Here is an 18,174-nt window from a genome sequence, read left to right on the forward strand (position 1 = left end):
CACCCAAAGTAAAAAAAAAAAAAGGTAAATTTGATATAATAATTATAAATCCAACATTAAGCATGGACTCCTAAAGAGCCTGGATTGCTATCTGGTTCTTCCCAAGTCCTCTTTATAGCTCTTATTGTTAAGTGAAAATATTTGATTTATATCAAGTTAAAATATTTCTACTGTCAACTTTCAAATCTTATAATAAAGAAAAAACTGGAGTTGGATACATAAAGTTAAAATATTTCTACTGTCAATTTTCAAATATTACAATAAAGAAAAAACTGGAGTTGGATCTGTTAAAATATTCTGTTCTACATTGGACGAATTTGTTAAACAGTTTTTATTTGTAAAACACATATTCATAAGCTGCTGATATGTACTGAAAACTAAGCTTGCTTAGATTTAAAAAATTCTGATAAATATGTAAAGTCCTACACACAAAATTACAAGTTTAATGATCTTCCCAGAGATTTCAAATACCCCAAACTGAAAGGAGAGAGGCTTTGACACGTAATGAAGCCTCAAGTAATCCTTAAAATGACAAACAAAAATGTGTTCCTTAAAAATAATAGTTTCTATCTAATTAATCAGAAGTAACAATTACTTTCTGAAGACAAACTTATAAAGAAAAAAAGGTAGAAGGAAAACAGTAAGTAGAAAATATTTGTGGAAATAAAGTTATAACTTGTAATGATACATTTCTGATTAAAAAAAGGTTAAAAGGAAATCTTAATATAAATTTTATGTGATAAAAGTTTCATCTTAAGGTGAAATGGCTTGATTATGTGAAAAAAGGGACAAAAACTAAAGCATGTTGTTGAAAGTTTGAGTTATGTTAAAAGTGAGGTAGAAAATGAAGTAAAAACTGCATTCTGGGTGGCCACCAGCCTGGCAGCTAACAGTCTCAAACCGGAGGCACTTCCCAGCCCTGGGCAGGAGGCCCTTTTCCCAGAGCTGCTAGAAACCCTTCCCCTTATCTAATCAACCAGCCCCCATGCCTACATCTGCATAGCAGCCAGCTCTTGCCCAAAACTTGCTCAGGTGAGCCCACCCCAGCCCCCTTGTCAGCTGTCCTTATAAAAAATGTAAACCCAGTGAACCCAGGATATTAGAGCACTGGCCCCTCTGTGCCCACTTAACAAAGGTCATGAAGCTGTCCTGTTTCTCTGAGTGCCTATTGCTTCACTTCTGGCTTCTGTTTTTGTCTGCAACAAAAGAGTCTAAGAAAGTTATAAAAATGAATAAAATTAAGATTTTTATTAATAATGTTCTAAAGCTAATTGTACTAATGTAATGCTTCAGTCACAAGACAGATAATTATCGTTAAATGCTATATACAGTAAAAACAACTAAATTTGTCTGTTATTACTGTTTTTAGTTTTGTCATTCACAGTTTCAAGATTGTTTCCCATGGAAAAGACTCTAATTTAAAGTACCTACTCCCCCACTAACCTGACATTCTGCAAAAAAATATATTAGCCAGACATAGGAGCTTATTCAAATGACAAAGAAAAACATGCCCCAAATTCTTTTTCTTCCTATGCTTGCTCTTATCACATTCTCAGTATGTATTCCCGCAGTCTCAGGAGAAAACGATTTGGCACTTATTCCTCATTCACCTCTTTTTCACAAATCCCCCCCCCCCATACTAATCTTTTTTTTAATTAATTAATTTTTTATTTCAAGTCTTTTATACATTCAAAGGACCCATGGCCTTTGAGGCACCTGAGGAAGTCCATGAAGAAACTAATTATTCTTTTCAAAGATTTTCTGGAGTCCTGCTTATCTGCATTACACTCTGAATAATTATTCTTCTAATTGTTTGGCTCTCTCTATATAGGTATGGATACACTCTTAGCTCCTGCCAGAACATGCTAATGCTTGTCTTAAATTTGTTAAATTAGGACATCTTCTTTTTTAAAAAGAATTATTTTATTTAACTTTATTTATTTTGTTTACTTATGTTCATTTGACCAGGGAGGGACAGAGAGAGAGAAAAAGAAAGTAAGAAAGCAAGCCCCCAGGTCTGGGACTCAAACCATGGTTGGTTTGGGAGTCACCACCCTTAACCACCACACCACTTGTCAGCCCATAAATTAGGATGTTTTCAACATACTAATCTTACTAATTGTTCCTTTCTGCCTCCCACAGTCCCCACCTATAGCTTCCCCTTGAGATATGTTGTGGATCCTTGGAGCTTCCACTGGACGATTTACAGGGGGAAATAGGCTCAGTCTCTTCAATTAGAAAATTATAGCATTTTTGGATTAGGGACCTCATAGAGAAGCCAGAGGAGGTAATCATACTCTACGTTGGCATCATCAATATTGGCATTTTTAGAAACAGCTCTCTGTGTAAGGGTCCAGAGATCGGTCTAACTGATGGAGACACAGAAAAGACAGCGACAATGCAACTGCAAAAGAGGCTTTTATTTTTCCAGTGAGCTGGGGTCCAAGTTTTAGCCCGTCGCAGCAGGCCTTCACCAGGACCCCTTACCTAAGGATAAAGGGATCTTTTATAGTTCAGGATGTTTTCTAGACTGTAACACACAAAGGAAGGGGGGGTATGAGAAATGAGGGTACAGCTTTCACCTCCTGCTCAGGTCTAGATAAGGGCTCTCAGCTAAGGATTTGGATGACCTTGCCTCGGAGGTGCTGGGCCCTCCCCTTTTCCACTTATCTGAGAGTTCCCAGACTCCTGGTTTCTGTCCTTGAGGCCCTAACAAAGTGGGCTCTGTCCCTGAAGACTCAACAGGGTAGCGATTAAGCTAAGTTCCCCAGCATTCCCTAACATGGTGGTGATTATGCTAATTCGGCCTAACATCTGGAAATTAGAGCCATGCCTTTTGCAAACCACAGAATTTATTGAAGTAGATGTGGCCTCTCTTTGGGCCTCTCCAGCTCTCTCTCAAATGAATATCCTTACAGGATACAGTGTGGAAGGTTGCCTCATAGCTAGCCAACCTGTGTATATCTACTCTGCTACTTATTTACATTGGCCTCTTAAACATATCTCCCTAACACTCCAAAATAACTTCAAATGGTTTACTCCTTCCACCAAGGCATTCATTTACAAACGTGGACAATTGTTGCTATAGGTATTTTCATTTTCCTCTACTCAGTCCTAGCATTCCATTGTCTTTGTCTCCTCTCTGAACAACCTCAACAACCATAGGCTGCCTTTACTGCTTACCTCCCACTCTTTGAAAACTGCCCTACCTGCACTTAAAAAATTAAAAGGGGAGGGGGAGGAAATCCTGGGAGAACAACAAAAACCTACCAGTGATAAAATTATATAGATAAACCATTTCTGATATATCCCTCTAAGAACTCTGTAGGGTTTTGTTTTTGAGAAAGGAAATGTCCAAGGCTGGTGTGCTGTGAAAACAAAACAAGGCATAAACACAATTGAACAAATGTTACTTTTGCTTTCAGCTTGCAATTAACAGTGGGCTCCTTAAGTAAATGTAAATCTCTTTTCTCAGACTAGCAAAGAACAAAAGTGTTGCAGGAAAACAGACAGCCTAGGAATGAAAATCAACACTCTAAAGAGACAGGAATCTTCTTTATTGTTACTGGCATCAGGCACAGAGGAGTTAACACTCTGAAGCTCTGGCCCCCTGTGAGGGCTAAGCACAGTCTTTTATTATGGAGTTTGGGGCAAAGGGGAGCTCTGGCAGGCTAAGCAGATCCTATCTGGAAGAAGCAGCTCATAGTTTAGAGAAGAAAGGGTTAGATAAGCAGTGTGTCTGCCTTTGCAAGGCCTCAGGTGGTTTTTATCATTTTAAAGGGGCAGTGAAGGTCTGAATTTGCAGAGGCCTGGGGAGTGTCAGCAGCTGTCAGCCTTGGGCTATTGTGAGTTCCTGATGTCTCCACACCTGAAGAGGAGTGGTCAGGAGGGGCCTGGCACAGGCCTCAGTGCAGCTTCCTCAGTGCAGTTGCCCACATAACAAGGGCAGAGTGATTATTGCTGTCTTTTATCCCCAGTCAGATTGATTGTCATTACCATTCAGATCCTGTTATACAATTTGCCTGTACTACTTCAGAGGCTTTTTTTAGAAGCAGCTCTGTTTGGGATTCTTACTGCACTTATTTTCATTGCCTCCCTGACTACTTCCACAGTTGACAGTTGCTTTGAGCCAACAAACTCCTACAGCCATGTTTGTTAATGCACTTGCCCATAATACTATATAAAGAACACCCAATTAGATATTGATGAAGGGGACCAGCAGTTAGCGTAATGGCTGTGTCGCTGGGCTCCCATATAGTCGACTGTGGTTCGCATCCCCGACCCGGTCGGTGGCTTAAAACTCATGCCGGGTGTATGTGCATGTGTGCCCAAGATCCCGAGGGGAGAATGGAGGAGAAGGGATTGCGGCATGGCCATCCCCCTGGGGGGTGATTTCTTGCTTTCTGTCTCTCTCTCTGTCTGTCTGGTGAGCACACACGCCCTATAGCATAAACCTCTTAAAAAAAAAAAAGGTATTGATAAATTTCTATCCAGAGCTGAAAAGAACCATAGATGGGTTTGGGAGAACAAATGTTTCATTTCCAGTGAGCAAATGTACCCTATGAAAAAAATCTTTAAAAAAAGGAAAATGAAAAACCATATTGTGGTCCGAGAGGAGAATGGAGGAGAAGGGATTGCAGCGTGGCCATCCCTCCTGGGGGGTGATTTCTTGCTTTCTGTCTCTCTGTCTCTCTCTGTCTGTCTGATAGCACACGTGCCCTATAGCAAAAATCCCTCAAAAAAAAAAAAAACTCATATTGTGTATGATAGAGATGTGCAATGATTGATGGTAAGAAAGTACAAAGTATTAAAACAACAAAGTAGTCTCACATGAGTTAATTTTATATGCTAATATTTTGCAGTATTTAGTATAGTTTGCAAAGTTAACATATTTCTGTAATAATTTATCTGTAATTATTTTGTACTTACCCTCTGGATAATTGTAATATTCTGATTCAAGCTTTTATGGTACCCACAGGTAACTTTGTTAATTACACATCTTCCATTTTATGGATCGATTTTAACATGGTCCACTATGAGATCTAAGATTGATACTGTCTTACCCAGCAACGGTTTGCTAAAATTTCTTGCAGCTGAAACTTGCTAAAATTCACAGCAACTCTACTGACCTTTTCAAATATGAAGGGTTCCATAACAAGCAGATGTAAGAACATGCATCTGACAGTGTTGAGTGTTAAGAAACAGTTTAATTTTCAAATATCAGGGCACACTCATAGGACCAATGAAGGATATCAACATGCATGAACAGAAAAAAAAAAGTATAGTAATGAAGAGTATGATGTGGAAAACAGACTTTCTTTAGATATTTTATAATTTTTTTGTGACTCTGCTTTATCATGAGAAGAAAAAAGAACTCGAGATCAATTTAGAGTTATTTTACATATTGTACATAGCATAAAGTTTCAGTAACCTTTGTTTTAGGGAAAAATATGGTTTTCATAATGGGTCCTGGATTTTTTTAAACACTGAGAGGAAAACTCAGGGCTTGGTGTTCTTCAGAAGAGGATAAAATCACAGCCCCAGAATCTGCAATTCCTCCTCCAACTGGCTCATCTTCAGAGAACAATGTTTGAAGGAGTCATTATCTCTTATTGGTACACCCTGTGGGGATTTTTAGCATAACAATCAACTCTGAATTAATAGTCTTTGGCTTTTTATTTTTTGGAGGCTATTCCAATGAATGAGATTCCTGTTTCTATGGTGTGGCAAGGAGCTGTTTTAGCACTTTGTGAGGCTCAAAATTCTAAAATATTTTAAGAATGCTTGAACTTGGCTTCATCTGAGGGACTTGCATCCCCAAATGTTAATTCTCTGTAGTGCAGAAATTGCAAACCTCACCGATGAGAGACTGAGAAGTCTCTTAGAATTTATTTAAGTGAAGAAGGAAGGTTTATCAGTGACATGCTTGTGGAACGCACAACTCAGTGTCAGGAGGTTTGATGTTCATGCCATGTTAGCTATCCTTTGGTCCACTGGCCATAATAGTTGCCAACTAAAGATCCAATCTGAGGACAGTTTGAAATTTGGATACTTAAAAAAGTAGATCAGAGTTGTTTGGAGGTTGGTAGAGCTGGGCTGGAGGCCTGTAAGCAGAGCTGTCACATCGCACAAACAAATTTGCTATTTGGACAAATACTATGACGAGGAGTTTGAGTACCGGCATGTCATGTTGCCCAAGGACATAGCCAATCTGGTTCGTAAAACCCATTTGATGTCTGAATCTGAATAGAGGAATCTTGGTGTTCAGCAGAGTCAGGGATGGGTCTGTTAAATGATCCATGAACCAGGACCTTGCTGTTCCGGAGGCCACTGCCCAAGAAGTCAGACACGTGAAGCTGACAAGCCACTTTTCAGTGTCCAGATCTACACAGCGTCCTTACTTTCTAACATCTTTCTGATAACCTGATCATGTCGCCTTCCTGTTTCTCACTTCGATATTTAAAGGATATTCAATACACTGTTTGAATGTGCTGGTCATTGCTTTGCTTCTTGAGTAGAGCCCAAACCACTATAGCCCAGCTAGAAGAGTGCTTTGGGCCACCGAGTATGACCCCAGGAGCCATGGTGCCATCTGTCTCCAGAAGAACATGTTTGATGGGTGGAGGAAGCATCTGAGAATGATCCAGGGATCATGTAAACTTGCTTTTTTTTTTTTCCCCTGCTGGGTGTTTTATGTATGGTGACTTGTGGATTTATATTTCAATATATTGGAAAATTTTCATTTTATTCAAGAAATCTGTTCCATGTTCAAAGCCTTGATTAAAGAGGAAGTTTTTATGACTGGAAAAAAAAAGTAGATCACGCAACTTCTTTATTGGGTCTATCTGAATTTGCTGTGCTCTTTCGATGTTTTGCTGTCAATTCCTCAAATTTTCTCCTCTGTAAAACTGACAGTGATATTCTCTCAGGAACCCTTTAGACCTGTCTTACTCTGCATTTCTACACCACTTTGAGCAGCATATATTATTTCATTAAGTGTCTGTGTACACGTCCTCAGTGCCCAAGTACCCAAGGGCCCAAGCCTGGAATCATGACCAGAGTTGTCAAGTCCCGTGATTGTTTGTTGTTTGCCAGTGAGTGAATATGTGACAATGAAAGGCAGACACTGTTGTGTTGATTTTTCTTGAAGAAACAGGGCTGTCTGTGCTACCAAATCCCTTCACCAGCAGCCTGGAAGCTTTGGGATCATTCACAGACACAATATCTTCATTTGTTTCATGAAATTGACCTGAGATATCATGATATAAGAAATATGTCTTGCTACTGAAATCACTTGAGTAGCTTTCTACACAAGTGAAAGCATCTCTGGATTTCAAAGCATCTCAAAATATTAGAACACATTTTGGATCTTGGGCACGCACGCACACGCGCCCGGCGTGAGTTTTAAGCCACCGGGTCCGGGACACGAACCGCGGTCGACTACGTGGGAATCCAGCGACATAGCCATTACGCTAACTGCTGGTTCCCAAAATATTAGAACACATTTTACTTCCCTAAAAACCACTTGCAGGTCAGGCCAATGGAAAGTTGACAATCCTAGGTCAACTTCACCCTGTTATGTTTGAGGTACTTCATAGCCCATAAGAAAGTCTCCTTTATTTCATTATGAAGGTTCTTACCTAGGTAAGTAAAATTGGTTGGAATTGGAGGACTGAGTGCCTAACATTCCCCATTGAAATGGGGAACATGAAAAATAAAAGTCCACCAATACCTGAGAAGAAAGGGTCTGACTAAATCTTACCCAGTTCTCTGCCAATTAGTCCAGTTAGGCCTTCTACAAGAATCACCTGTCCAACCTAACTGGTCAAAGTCACAGGTCCCTAATTAGACTCCTGAAGTTAGAACTGTGCCTTCATTGTGGATTTCAGTAGGAATTAGTGAAATCACAAAGTTTATGTAAACCAACAGAGGAGAACCTGTGGAATTTCTCTTGATCAGTGGATAAAAGTTTGGGAAACCATACCTCCACATGATACACAGGTCAAACCTGTGGTATTTTTCAAAGGCCAGACCCAAGGGATTTGGCTGAGGCTTTGAATTACCTGAGGACATACACCTGGGTAGGATGTGTCACATAAGCACAGCAGGTCTACTGAGCTTTTGAAATAGGAAAGGTTCCAGAAAAAGTACAGTTAGGAATGTGCCTCTGACAGGGTTGAGTGTGGAGAAGCAGTTTACATTTTCAAGTGTTGGTGTACACTCACATGACCAATAATGGCTATCAATGTGCATGAAAAATGGATGGATAGGAATGAAGAATGTGATATGGAAAATAGACTTTTTAAGGTATTTATAAATCATTGTGTCTCTGTCATGACAAGCAAAGCAAAATGGAGACTAGTTTGTTGCTGTTTTATATGTTCTATGTGGCTGAACTATGAAACACTTTTATTTTGGGAAAAAAATATTTTTTTATAATACCTATTGGAGTTAATGAAGAATCAAGAGGGAAACCTAGGACTTGGTGTTCTTCAGGAGAGAATGAAATGAAGGTCCAAAAGATTAAAATTCCTTCTCTAAACATCTCGTTTTTAGAGAAACTTTTTTTTGTTTTAAGTAGCCATTATTTCTTTGGGTCACACACTGTGGGGATGATAACAGAATAATCAGGTGAGTACAATGGTCTTGACTTTTATTCCTAGAGGCTTCCCCAATGAATTAGATTTCAGTTTCTATTCTGTGGCAAGGAGCTCTTTCAGCAGAAATATTGTATAAATGTTTGAACTTGGCCTCAACTGAGGGACTTTTGTTTCCCAAATGTTAATTTTATATAGCGCAGAAATTTCAAACCTCTTCAGTGAGAGACACAATTGTCTATTTGAGTGCATGTGGCACAAAGGATATGTTTACCAGTGACCTGCTTCAGGGACACACTACTCAGTATTGAGGTGTCTAATGTCCATGCCACCTATCCTTTGGTCAATTGCCCAGAATGGTTGCAGACTGAGGATCAAATCCAAGGATACATTGAACTTTGTGCACTTATAAAAATCACTAGGTCAGGCACCTTGTGTATTGTGTCAGACTGATCTTTCAGTGCTCTTTGTGTGTTTTGCTGTCCATTCCCAAAACTGTCCCATTTATGAAGCTGACACAGGGATGTTCTTTCAGGAACCCTTCAGGATGGTCTAACCCTTCAGGATGGTCTTCCCCTTCATTCCTGCCTCACTTCAGGGTGAGGCAGGGAAATGGCCAGACTCACCACCTTCCTTACAGAAGATAAGCAGCACAGCACCGCCCAGCAGCTGGAGGCAGCTAAGGAGGGGAAGATGGTCAGAAACTGAAGGATAGCTGAGAAGGTAAGGATGTTCACCAGTTGTACGCCTAGCTAAGGACGGGAGGTTGTCACACCCCAAGGACAAGGAGAAAGCTGAATTCTGAATTCATTATGGTCTTTGACCGTTGCAGCCTTTCCCCCCTCACCATCCATCACCCATGCCTATGTGCTTATCATGTTGACATTTCCTGTTAGAAACCAATGCAACCTCTTACTCTACCCCGAATCAGGACCCAGATCTCAGAGTCTGAACTCCTGCGGGGCCACTGGCATAATAAATCTCAGTTCTCCTACTCTCCTAGTGGTGCTGGGTTTCTTGGCATTCTGGTTCCCTGACCGAGAAACCCATTGTGCTGGCCCCGTGAGCCACCGGGTTAGTGGTGGGAAACTTCTGGGGCAGACAGGCACCAGGGCAGAATGAGGCAGTGCCACCTGGTTTTCTTTTGGGCTCTCCTTTACCTGGGAGTGGCCCCAGTGTCCCATGAGAGCTAACTCCTCAACCAGACTCAAAAGGAGAGATGAATCAGTTCTCCAGAAGGCTCTTCAGGATCTGATAAGTTTGTGAGATATTAGACCCAGTCAGACCCACCAAGTACAGGAGAAGAGGAGGTGTAATCACCCTCCTGTGGTCAAAAGGCCACCCAGATAGGGACCTCGCTAAGGAAGGAGGCACTATTTTTAATTTCCGGAATGAAACATGTATGAATGTGAGTGTGTCTGTGTGGCTCCACAGCTTCCAGCTATGGAGCCTGTTTAGGTCCTAACCTGTTTGCCATGGTGACCTCATAAAGCTCAGAGCAGTACTTGGCACTGGGGGATTCTCCCTGCATCCCAGTGCTAGCTGAGGGTTTATAGCAGATTATTGAAGCTAAGAGGCACTCAGTGGTTCAAAGGAGATGGCCAGGTGGACACCTGAATGGTCACTTCTTCAGAAGAGGCACCCATCCTTTTTAAGCATCTCTGACACAGGTGGGCAACACTGGGTGAGAAATAACCTGTTAAATGTCTGGCAGGACCCTGTATCCCAGAGCCTTAGGACCCCTCTTCTTTAAAAGGCTTGCAAAGGAGGAAATAGGTTTGGAGGCAATAGCCATTCTTGGCCACAGTCCCCCACAGTCTGAGGACTGTGTTTTTGCATGAAGTCTACTGGCTCCAAAACACAGAGCCCTTCTTAAGGCCAAAACTTAAAGTCCTGACCCTCTACCTCTTTTGCCAAAGGCCGGCAACTCCAACCCAGGCCAAAGAAGTCTGGTTTCAATATCAGAAAGACTTCACCTGCAAGCTGGCCTGCTTCCTTCAGGCATTCTCCATCCTCATGGGGGGATGGCAGGAGTCCAACCCCAGCCATGTTCCTGCATTACCCCTATCACTTCTACCTCTGCAACTCCACTGCTGGGAACCTCTATCAGTCCAGTCAGCATCAGAACCTCTCCTGTTCAGTCTGGAATCTTTGGCAAGCTTGATCTTGACCTGCCTTCTAGAGCCAGCAGTTTCTAGGGCATTTTGGGAGGTTTTTGTCTTCAATGAGTGGTAACATCAACAATTCCTGGGATATGAATGGCAAAACCAGGTCCACTAAACAGTATTGTCACTGAGGCTGTCAAGACCAACCACCACTGCCATGGGGAAATTACAATCCAAGCCCACAGTTATGGACTGCATGGTTAGATACTTCATGATGGGATTCTCTGGAGACAGTGGGATCGGAATGATTTCAGTTAAATTTCACACCCTCTGTGAGCAGGAGTGACCTGGCTTCAGTGTGGGATGGCCCTTAGAGGAACTTTCCACTTGTATAACATGTGGACGTTCTACCAGAGGGTGACTGGAGATCTTGGCTACCCAGATCAGTTTCCCTCCATTGATTCATGGCTGAAAGTATTCCAGGCCTTGCCCCCATGCATCCAGTTCTGTTCAACCAGCAAAGGACAATGCAAGGTCCAGGTCTCAGAATGAGCAATGCTCTTCCAACCAAAGACAGGAGCTGTCCCTATTTTCCAGGGTGACCCTGAAGAAGATCTAATCCTTCCACCACCATACATTCCTACAGTGCTTTTACCACCACCAGCACCTGAAACCCCACCATATTGGCATAACCCTCTTCCCCTCCTCCTATATCCTCTGGGGTCCCACAGCCTCCAAGCCCAGAGGCAGAAGGCTGAAGACTCTTCTCCACCTGAGAAAGACCTGACCCCAACCTCCAACTGCCACTTTGGGAAACGCAAGGACTCTCACAAATGGGAATTGATGGGTTGATCAAGGAGGGAGGAGCCTTCTTTCATTATCAACCCTTCATCACTATAGATCTTCTAAATTGGAAACACTATACTCCACCCTATTAAGAGGAGCCCCAGACCCTAACTGAACTCCTAGAATCCATTTTCCAGATGCATCAGCCAACGTGGGGCTACTGCCACCAACGTCTCCTGATGTTTCTCAAGACAGAAGAACACCGCTGGACTATTACTGAAGCCTAGAAATGGCTCCAGGATGACCCGGTTAGCACTTTAGACCCTGAGGTATGGGCCAGGATAGCTCCTCCAGACAACAAGCCAGATTGGGACTGTAATTCTGAGGCAGGTGGGCCAACCTTGACCAGTACCACATGGTGCTTCTCCCTGAGGTAAAAGCAGGAGCAAGAAGCCAACCAACATGGCCAAGATAACTACTGTGCCCCAAAAGACGTAAGAGTCACTAGATGAATTTTACAAAAGGCTCTGTGAGGCCTTCAGAATATATATACTCTTTGAGTCCCAGACCAGGCAACTTGCTTTCTCACTTTCTCTCTATATCTATTATGCAAATTGAAAAGAGTAATAATAATAAAAATAAAATTGAATAAATAATTCTTAAAGAAAATGTGTCTGCAATGCCTGGGGCTGTCCTTCCAGAGAGAAGACATCTTTTCACTGGTTTCCCTCCTGCCTGCTGACTGGAAACTCATTCTAATGCCAGCAATGAATAACTATTCCAAATGAGGAAGAAGATGTGGTGAGACAAGTTGGAGACATGGATCCCTGGTGACTATCGAAGCCACTGTTACTTGGGGTTTCCTTTCACTGCCAAACTCAACCCTATCTAATGGGCCCACCCTGGCACCAATATGAACCAAGAGAATCTACTCAGGCCTCCTAGTAGGTCTGCAAAGTCACTGTATTTGTAATCTCATTGGAGAAGAAAATGCTCATCTTTTTCCCTGAGGTTATGATTTACCTCTGCATTTTCTAACTCTAGGATCAGTGAAGAATCATATCTAGTATACAGCTAATCTTCAGGAAATGGATGTCAGGTAAACTACCTACATGTGATATAAGAAGAGACTGAGGAAGATTTAGTTGTAGTGGTGTGTAACTAGTCACTCTACAAATAGGACGTGAACACTATCTACCAGGCACTGGCAAAGGCCCAGGGGTACAGCAATAGACATCAGCCTGACTCTACTCACATGCCACCTCATGAGAAAGGCCTTTCTGACCACCCTGTCTAAAATGATAAAGCCTCAATATATCTCTGTCTCTTGGTCCTAATGATTTATTTATTTTATTACCAGAGGATGTGTGTGCTTATGAGAGAGAGAGAGAGAGGTAGAGAGAGAAGGCATTTTGCAATGGGGCATGGACATGCCATAATCCTTTTATGTCCAATTCTCTATGCCATTGGGATTTTGGTTCTGCTCTCAAAGTGTCTTTCAAGCCCCTGGGGATGAAATGTGAACCAAAGTCAACCCTGTGGGATTCAGCTCCCTGTGCATAATGCTTAACCACTGTGCTACAGGACCAGCCCTGTCCTGATGTTTTAGAGCATTTATCCCCACCTGACAAGTTATATATTCTTGACTATTCTTTTCATTGTCAGCATTACACCGCTCGAGGGTAACCTTCACGAGGGCAGGGACTTTGTTTTGTTCACTACTACCTGCTTAGTAACTGAAACAGTACCTGACTCATAGTGGACACTCATGAATTATCTGTCAAATAAATGAGTAAATGATAACCAATGAATTATACATCTGAAATGCTTTGAATTTGAAATAGTGTGTTATGGGAAGGTCTAACAGAGCAACTGACTAAGCCAAGAGTCTGTTTTCCTCTCAGAAAGCTGAACTTTAAAGAGGAGAAGGCATTAGCTTGGCAAAAAGCTAGAAGAAAGCATTGAAGACAGAGAAGTACATCCAGTTTCCCTAAGGCAGGACAAAGCACAAGTGTTGGAGGGAATGAGAGTGGTTTTCATCTGGGTAGCATGGTGAGTGAAGGCATAACAGTGTGAAAAATAAACAAAAGTACCCATTTGTTGTGCTGTTAACAAAGAAGAGGGGCTGGAACAGCAGGCAGCATGGAAACTACGGTGCTAGATTTACATGGCTGACCATGCAGTTCACGTTCCAGACCGGGCAGATTGAAAGACATGCACATGTCTGCCTAAAATCCTCAGAAGAGAATGCAGGAGAAGGGGTTGTGGCCTGGTCATCCCCCGTGGGGGATCTTTTATTTTCTCTCTCCCCATCTCTCTCTGGCAATTATTGCACTCTATAACAAAAACCATACATACATACATACACACACAAAAGTGAAAAAGACAGAGTCCACTTTGGGAGCTTAGAGTACCCCCGACAGATGTGAGGACAGCTGGAGAAGGATGCTAACTGTAGTTTCAGACTTTGGCAATGGGTAAGGCAATGGTATTTGGTAGACAGCTCTGAGTATCCAGAGAAAGGTCAGGGATACAGAAAGACCAGAGTGTCATAGGTACTGGCATGAGCTGAAGGTGAGCGAGAGGTTTGAGATGGTATGCATACATAGACTATGGATGGCAGAACACTCCTCTAAGTAGAAAAAGGGGGAGGAGGAACTAGTCAAGTGGGCAGAGGAAAATGGGTGGGAGAGCAGGATGACACACCTGCAAAGAGGCCCAAAGAGAAAGTCCTGGGTACCAGTTAAGAGATCAGACTTTGGAGTAAGACTGCTTCAGTTCACATCCCCTGCTTGGTCCAGCTGGTTGTGTACTGGTTAAGGTTGATCCCATATTACCAACTGTGTGCTTTGAGTTCTGGATCCTGTGGCTTGAAAGGGACATCTGTGTGTGCCAATGCCCAAAATCCCAGGAGGAGAATCCTAGGAGGAGAAGGGATTGTGGAGTGGTTATCCACGTTGCTCGGGGGTAAAGGGGGCTCTCTCTCTCTCCCTCCCTCCCTCCCTCCCTCCCCCATGTGTGCATATGCATCCCATTGGAAATTTAAAACAAAACTAAACAACAGCTCTGTCACTTCCTATGACACTTCCATTTCCCTGGAGCTCAGAGGCCTCTTCTCCACAATGGGGATCATCTAGAGTCTGCCTTGAAGGCTATAGGAAGTGTTCAGTGAGCTGACATACAGAATGTAAGCTGGCTGAGAAAAAGTAAGTGCTCAGTAAAGCCTTGTTTTCAAAAGGGAAGGCATTAATTAGCACAAAGGATAAAGGCATGATCTACAGAAAAGAGGCCACAGGGATGACAGTGGAGATTGCATTTCTTATTTCTCTCTTTTTTAGAGAGAAATTTTTTGTATATGGCAAGGGTACTCACTGGAGAGACAGAAAGACAGGGAAACAGAAAGCAAGAAATCATCCCCTAGGGGGATGGCCACACTGAAATCTCTCCTCCAGTCTCCTCTTGGGATTTTGGGCACACATGTACATGTGCCTGAAATGAGTTTAAAGTCACCAGGTCCAGGACATGAACCACAGTCAACCATGTGGGAATCCAGAGACATAACTATTACATCTCTGCTGGTCCCTGGACCTGAATTTTCTGAAAAACAAAATCCAAAAACAATGCCACTCTACTCAGAGATGAGCTCGATCAACCTGATGTTTAGGCAAATTGGCTTCTTGCCCTGTGATCTGGGCTCACCCCCAGGCTTTGCCTCCCATCTTACAGTCTCTGGAATGCGGGAGATGGGTGAGGGTAAGTTGGCACAGACATGTGAGGGCATAGGCACACACATAGGGGAGTGGAAGGCCCCGGGCAGCTTTGGTTAAGTCCTGGTTTAGTCCTGGGGAGGAATACAAGAGGAAAGGCGGTCAGAGGAGCTGGTTCTGGGAAGAGGACTGTGGAAGTGCGGGCAAAGGTGTGGCTGGGGGCAGGGGTCCTGGACTGGGTCCAGCTGAGATTCAAACTCCGGGGTCAGGCTAGGAGGACTCCTGAAAGGGAGAGTGTCTGGAGGACTAGATAGACGATGGCTCCCTGGAGGTGAAAATCTGGGACTAGAAAGTCTGAGGCAGAGCTGAAGAGTCAGGGAAGGGACTGTGAATTGATGCACTTTTGCTCTGCTGTCCAAGCCCTGTTCACCTCCTGAGCCCCCTGAGGTCCTAGGCCTCTGTGTCAGAGGTCTGCGGGGCAGGATGGAGGGTCCAGGGCTGGCCAGGATGGAGGGTCCAGGGATGGCCGGGGAGCAGACCCCAGGTCCCTCAGGTACAAACCTCTGAAATGAAGACCATAGTCGTCCCTCCACACCCCCCCAAGCTCTGTGCCCATCAGTAGAGAAAAAGCCCTGCCCCTCCGGGTGGGCGGGGCCGGCGTCTGCAGTTTCCATTGTGACTCCAACCACCCCTACTGGCCAGAGGCATTCTGGTCACGCCCTCTTCTCTTTTATGCTTTTCATAAGCCAATAGGATTGGAGAGTTGAGGCTACACCCATGCCCCTGAGGCATGGAAATGGCCAGTCCAACCTGCCGGCTCAGTCGCATAGCTGCAAGGTAGGGAGCATCTGCTGGCTCAGTCGCATAGCTGCAAGGTAGGGAGCAGAAGGATTTTTGCAGTGGTTGACTTGAGCGCAGTGATGTGGTCCCATCCCTTTCCCTATCCCTGCCTTGAGATGTCGGAGGAAACCCGTCGGAGAAAGTTGGCTTCAGCCAAGAAAATGGTAAAACATGCAGGGTCGTGACCCCCTGACCCAGCTCAAGCCCATTTCTATGGCCAGGTAGTGGGCAGAGTCTGTGCCGTCTAAGGCACACGAAGAGATCCCCTTGCACCTCTTGGCTCCCTGTTACTAAAGTCCTCTCAGCCAGCTCCTGCCCTTCCTGGTCATCTCTGGCTGACCTTGGACTGGTGATGCTTCCAGCTTCCCACACTAGTCTCAGCCCAGATATTCTGCTACCCCCAAATCGGACCTCCCCAAGGAAGGGACAGATTCTTAGGGCTCCTGTGGCCTAGAGCCTGCGTCTCTGCCCTGTGCCTCTCTACCCTCCATGGAGCAGCAAATCTGGATTGCTTGGGCCAAGTGGAATATAGTTATATCACTATCCCCCTGAGAACTGTCATTGTCCCTGCCTGATTGATCTTCTAACCCAGTCCCTTAAGTGTATTCCTCCCATTTGGGGGTTTCTCTGGTGGCTGCCCAGATTCCAGCTGGAAGGCTACTCGGGATTACAGGTGTCCATATTACCTTATCTAAGACATTGACGGTGCGACAACTCTACACTTCAGTAGTGACCCCAAACGTTGACATTATCTCTGGGTGACAGTGGAAGGAGTTTGACTTGGTTTGGTTTTCTCCCCATTTCTACTCTCCAGAGGTACTTTACTTTTCCCCCTGAGTTCCCTATCTCACATTAGAATTACCCCTGATTCTGTGACCAGAACCCCTTCAATTGGTGCTCTCTAGAGGAAGAGAGTTCCTCATCTTTGGATCTGAACTTCACAGCATGAATTGTCTCCAAATTGTCATGGCATCCTGGAGTGTTCTGAGTGTCACGGGATAAATATGGGGGAGATACATTTTCAGTTTTGCTTGTTTCTCTTGAAAGAAAAATATATTAACATATTTCAGTGATGACATTTGCATAGATTTGTAAGTTTTTCATAGATCACTCTGAAAAGCTGCTTGGGGTGTCCCCTTTCCGTTAGGTTCCCAGATTCACTAGGAGTGTGCCTTAGCTGTCTTCTGTCCCTAGGATACACGTTATCAGTGTACTTCTTCAGTCATTAAATGCTCATTACAATGCTCTGTACAGACGGTAGTGGCATGTGTAAGAATAATTTGTAAAAACTGCAGCGTGTGAATTGGGAGGCTTACAATTCTCCTAAGTATCGTTTCTTTTTCTTTCCACAGTTGAGAGCATATCAGCAGAAGCACAGGCCTGCTGATCTTGCAGCAAGGAAGAAGAAAACAAAAAATGGCAGTACCCCTGAGACAACCACCTGTGGTGGCTGCCACTCTGAGGATGTGAGTGTTGTCTGACCAGCCTTCTGTGTTAATTTTGACCAGAGAGAGACACAGAGAGATAGGGAAAGGAAAAGCATTCCACCAGGTCCAGGAATTACACTGTGGTCAGCCATGTGGGAATATCCAGCTCCTTAACCACCATGCCACCTGCTGCCACCCCCCACCCCCCCCTTTAAGCCATGTTATCAGTGTATTTCTTCAGTCATTAAATGCTCATTACAATGCTCTGTACAGATGATAGTGGCATGTGTAAGAATAATTTGTAAAAACTGCAGTGTGTGAATTTAGAGGCTTACGGTTCTCCTAAATATCAGTTCTTTTTCTTTCCATAGTTGAGAGCATATCAGCAGAAGAACAGGCCTGGTGATCTTGCAGCAAGAGTGAAAAAAGCAAAAAATGGCAGTACCCTTGAGAAAACCACCTCTGGTGGCTGCTACTCTGAGGATGTGAGTCTTGTCTGACCAGACTTCTGGGGTTAGGAGGCTTAAGGGGCAGTAGAGGGTTATGATTAAGAATGTGAATGAAGGGACCAGCAGTTAGCATAATGGCTATGTCGCTGGACTCCCATGTAGTCGACCGCGGTTTGAGTCCCGGACCTGGTGGCTTAAACTCACGCCGGGCACGTGTGCGTGCGTGCCCAAGATCCCGAGAGGAGAATGGAGGAGAAGGGATT

General features: G+C 43.7%; 1 long non-coding RNA gene across 1 annotated transcript; it reads left to right on the forward strand.

Moving 5' to 3' along the window:
- Positions 1-9,157: 9,157 nt before the first annotated feature.
- On the forward strand, positions 9,158-17,881 carry LOC114009998 (uncharacterized). Its single transcript, XR_003551393.1, has 2 exons — positions 9,158-9,320; positions 17,834-17,881. It is a non-coding gene; the product is annotated as an uncharacterized LOC114009998 (long non-coding RNA).
- Positions 17,882-18,174: the final 293 nt, after the last annotated feature.

This window comes from Tupaia chinensis, unplaced genomic scaffold (genome assembly GCF_000334495.1).
Source record: "Tupaia chinensis unplaced genomic scaffold, TupChi_1.0 Scaffold000678_1, whole genome shotgun sequence".
Taxonomy (NCBI): Eukaryota; Metazoa; Chordata; class Mammalia; order Scandentia; family Tupaiidae; genus Tupaia; species Tupaia belangeri.